Source organism: Syngnathus acus, chromosome 2 (genome assembly GCF_901709675.1).
Source record: "Syngnathus acus chromosome 2, fSynAcu1.2, whole genome shotgun sequence".
NCBI classification, from domain to species: domain Eukaryota; kingdom Metazoa; phylum Chordata; class Actinopteri; order Syngnathiformes; family Syngnathidae; genus Syngnathus; species Syngnathus acus.
In genome coordinates, this window is record NC_051088.1 from 16,346,151 (window position 1) to 16,351,354 (window position 5,204).

The window sequence follows — 5,204 nt, forward strand, 5'->3', positions numbered from 1 at the left end:
AGTCGTTCGCGAAGATTCACGAGTGAGTGACAGACAGCATTGCTGCTATACCAGCATACCAACACACGTTATGCCGACATTGATGTTTTAATTTTGTATTTGTTGGGTGGTGTTATTATTCCGAATGTGTTTGAATAAAAGGTTAATAAAAAAAAAAGTTATGCCGACATTTGTTATTTTGGGGGACACCAACTCATATAACAACGTAAAACACATATATATACACATATTGTCATATAAAGCAGTTAACCAAATGTCTGATTTTTATGTTTTGATTGGCGAATATAAATACAAGGGTTAGGGTTAGTGAACGAATCACTTCCTAAAGTGTTCATATGACTTCAACCAGTAGGTGTCGGTAATGCGCATTGAAGCTGGTGCCACCACGCCGTAAATCAAAACGAAGCAAGTGAACGAGTTAGTGAATGAGTGATTTGCATTTCCAGTTCATCGCGTGAAAGGATCAGTGAGGGAACGAATCCTGACTTTCCCGTTCGCGAACGAGTTCATGTATGAACTGCCTTCCCGTGCATCAACGGATCAGTCATTGAACGTGTTGCATCTCCCTCCTGGCGTGAACTATGTCAGCCAGAATGTCGATTTACGATTTGCCAAGGAAAGAAAGAACCACTCACTAAAACACTTCTTTTATGCACGTTTTCTCCAAGCTAACGGCTAACTTTATTGCATGAAGGGATGCGCCGTTATGCAACAACGGGGAGATTATGCTTCTCTTTGGGTAATCTTGATTTTATAACACTTGTAGTAGTTTTTAAAGAACGTGTATGCATATATACGCCTAAATATTATCCAATATATCTACTGCAATTTCACATTAGATTGCTGGTTTGAAATTTACTTTTATTATTTTTAATAAACATTTATGTTAAAACTTATCTGGTGTTTTATTCCTTGTTTTTATATTCGCCAATTAAAACATAAAAATTATTACATAAAAATATTATTATTATTTTAATAAACATTAAAACCTGTAAAAATTTGTCTGGTGTTTTATTCCTTGTTTTTATTTTTTTGGGCATGAAAACAAAAACTGGACATTTGGTTAACTGCTTTATATGACAATATGTATATGTTTTACGTTGTGTAATATGTGTTGGTGTCCCCCAAAATAAAGAGTAAGTAGTCAAATACACATTCTTGACATGTACAAAAAATGCATAAAGTTATTAGGTACACCTGAAAATGGTGGTGTACCTAATGGAGTGTCCGTGTGACGTCACAGATCAACCAGCCAATCACAAATTGGGGGTGAGGGCGGGTGTGGCACTTTTCACTTTCAGTTAAGCTTTGGCCATGATTTTTCCCTAATGAACTGGCCTGTTATTAGGTACACTTGAAAACGGCGGTGTACCTAATTGAGTGTCCAAGTGACGTCACAGATCAAACAGCCAATCAGAAAGTGGGGGTGAGGGCGGGTGTGGCACTTTTCACTTTCAGTTAAGCTTTGGCCATGATTTTTCCCTAATGAAATGGCCCGTTATTAGGTACACCTGAAAATGGCGGTGTACCTAAAGGACTGTCCCTGTGATGTCACAGATCAAACAGCCAATCAGAAAGTGGGGGTGAGGGCGGGTGTGGCACTTTTCACTTAAACCAGGGGTGTCGACCTCCAGTCCTCGAGGGGCCGCGTTCCAATATGTTTTCTAAGTTACCCTCGTTAAACACACCTGTGTGAAAAGTTTTAGCTCCTTTCACGTTCTGCAGGAGCTAAAACTTTTCACGCAGGTGCACTTAACGAGGGAATCTTGGAAAACATGTTGGAATGCGGCCCCAAGGACTAGAGCTTGACACCTGTGACCTTTGACCATGATATTTCCCTAATAAAGTGGCCTGTTATTAGGTACACTTGAAAATGGCGGTGTACCTAATGGAGTGTCCGTGTGATTCCCTCGTTAAACGCACCTGCGTGAAAAGTTTTAGCTCCTGCAGAACGTGAAAGTGACCAAAAACTTTTCACGCAGGTGCGCTTAACGAGGGTCACTTGGAAAACATGTTGGAATGCGGCCCCAAGGACTAGAGCTTGACACCTGTGACCTTTGACCATGATATTTCCCTAATAAAGTGGCCTGTTATTAGGTACACTTGAAAATGGCGGTGTACCTAATGGAGTGTCCAAGTGTTTTTTCCCTAATGAAGTGGCCTGTGATTAGGTACACCTCATGGACACTACAATAGGTACACTACACGAGGTAAAGAACTAAATAAATAAAAAGGTCTGACCGGGAATCGAACTCGAGTCGCTGGGTTGAGAGTCCAGTGTACTAACCATTACACTATGGAACCCTCATATGGACTGTGTGGAAGACACGGTACATATATGGTTTTATGGAGCAGCTCACGAATAATATAGATCAGTGGTCCCCAACGTTGTTTGCATATGCGTACACTTATATGTGTGTACGAAGCGAGCCTTCAGTTGTAAAAGGACATTCAGATACGTGTCACCCCTGGGATCGAACCAGGTTCTGACAGGTCAGAAGCCCGTGTCACTAACCAGTCGGCTATTTCGACCTGGCTTTAGAACATTGTTAACCTTAACCCTAACCCTAGCTCTAACCCTAACTAACCCTACTTTGAAACCCTAACCCTAACCCTACTTTGAAACCCTAACGCCTAACCCTAAACCCTAACCCTACTTTGAAACCCTAACCCAAACCCTAACCCTACTTTGAAACCCTAAACCCTAACCCTAAACCCTAACCCTAACCCTACTTTGAAACACTAAGCCTAACCCCAACCCTAAACCCTAACCCTACTTTGAAACCCTGACCCTAACCCTAACCCTAACCCTAACCCTAACCCTAACCCCAAACCCTGACCCTGACCCTGACCCTAACCCCAAACCCTAACCCCTAACCCTACTTTGAAACCCTAACCCTACTTTGAAACCCTAAACCCTAACCCTAAACGCTAACCCTAACCTTACTTTGAAACACTAAGCCTAACCCCAACCCTAAACCCTAACCCTACTTTGAAACCCAAACCCTAACCCTAACCCTAACCCTAACCCTAACCCTAACCTTTAACCCTAACCCTAACCCCAAACCCTAACCCCTAACCCTACTTTGAAACCTTAAACCCTAACCCTAAACCCTAACCCTACTTTGAAACACTAAGGCTAACCCCAACCCTAAACCCTAACCCTACTTTGAAACCCTAACCCAAACCCAAACCCTAACCCTAGCCCTAACCTCTAACCCTAACCCCAAACCCTAACCCTAACCCTAACCCTAACCCTAACCCCAAACCCTAACCCCAAACCCTAACCCTAACCCTAATCCCAAACCCTAACCCCTAACCCAAGCCCTAACCCCTAACCACTAACCCTAACCCCAAACCCTAACCCTAACCCCAAACCCTAACCCCAACCCCAAACCCTAACCCCAAACCCTAACCCTAACCCTAACCCTAATCCCAAACCCTAACCCCTAACCCCTAACCCTAACCCTAACCCCAAACACTAACCCTAACCCCTAACCCCAACTCTATCCCCAACCCTAACTCTAACCCCAACCCTAGCTCTATACCTAACCCCAATCCTAACCCTTACATGGTTTTATGGAGCAGCACACGAACAACTTTGTTGCAAAATTTTCCAAGATAAAATGTCTGAGGTCCCTCTGAGATTCGAACTCGGGTCTTTGGGTACAGAGCCGAGAGCACTAACCACTACACTACAGAAGCCTACCTCATATATTGTGGATGATAATACAGTTTCATCGAGCAGCTAACAAGCGAATAGTCATGAATAAGAATAGATAAATGCCAAAATGGTTTTATGGGGGTGCACCAAGTAACTGTGTTGCAAATTTTTCCAGGATAGAAAATCTGAGTTCCCACCAAGATTTGAACAGCCATTACTGGGTTCAGAGTCCAGAGGACTAACCACTACAATACAGAACCCTGGCTTGTATAGCATGGGAAATATATGGTTTCATCGATCAGCTAACAAGCGAATAGAGTAGATCAATGCCAAAATGGTTGTATGGGGGAGTACCAAGCAATGTGTTGCAAATTTTTCAAGGATTGAAAATTTGATTTTCTACTAAGATTTGAACTCTCATCTCGGGGTTCAGTGTCCAGAGCACTGACCACTACACTGCGGAACCATGGTGACGAGGCTTGGCAGGTATATGCTGGTGTACCACCGACATAAATTTGAAGCTGGTTTTCTCATATTTCTACTTTTCACCAAGGCAGAGGCAGTTGTCTCCTCCGAGCGTCTCGTCTTCGGTTTTAACATAACTATACAAATTCAGCGATTTTGGAAAATTAAAAGGAAAATGACTTTATAATATAAAGTTTATAATAAAAACAATTTGATGAATATGACAATTGAATTTGTTTTTTCCCCCTTTCATGACGACCTCCCTTGCCTCCCCTGACTGCATGTCCCTGCTGTCGATAATCCATCTGTGGATCTGACTGATTCGTTCTCGCGTCAAGGACTACAACAATGCGGACAGCAGATGGCGCTAATTCCCCTTCGAGTTTCAGCCTTGCGCTTTACCCAACCTTTGTTGAACCAAGGCAACACATTTACACAATAAAATGTCACACAAAGTATGAATAATGAAATAATGATGATTTTGTTTCGATTTACTGACTTAATCAGTGAGAAATGTGACCCATTGTTTGAACGCAAAATTGATGTACGTACAGGAAGTTGAGACTTGCCCAACACATGGATAAGTACGCAATTTCGCTTTACCTTGGGCCATACAACAGAAAGTCATTTAATTATTTTGTCTGGCAAATAAGGTAATAAAGATACAATTGTAATTTGTATCAGTGCACTTCAATAGTGATTTGTTTCCTGCACATGAATTAACAACCCACAAATGTTGACTCTTTTTTTTTTCTTAACATAAACCACGTCATTAATGTACATACAGAAGATTGTTGGCAACAATCCAACAAACCCTCGTTTAGTTTTATGCCGTGAGCTCACACGAAGATGTAGACAGCAATGATCGGAATGTGGAATTTGTCTTGCAGATTTCAACACATAAAGCACATCTGCATGCAGACACTTGCCGCAGTGTGCGTGCATGCGCGTCTCTAATCCCTGCAAAGGCTGCCAGCCACTGGCTCCAAAAAATCGGATGTTTTTTTTTTTTTTTTTTTTGCCCGGATCCCAGACACTCCCCTTTCTCACAGCTTCGAGCAGTCGTTTCTCGTCT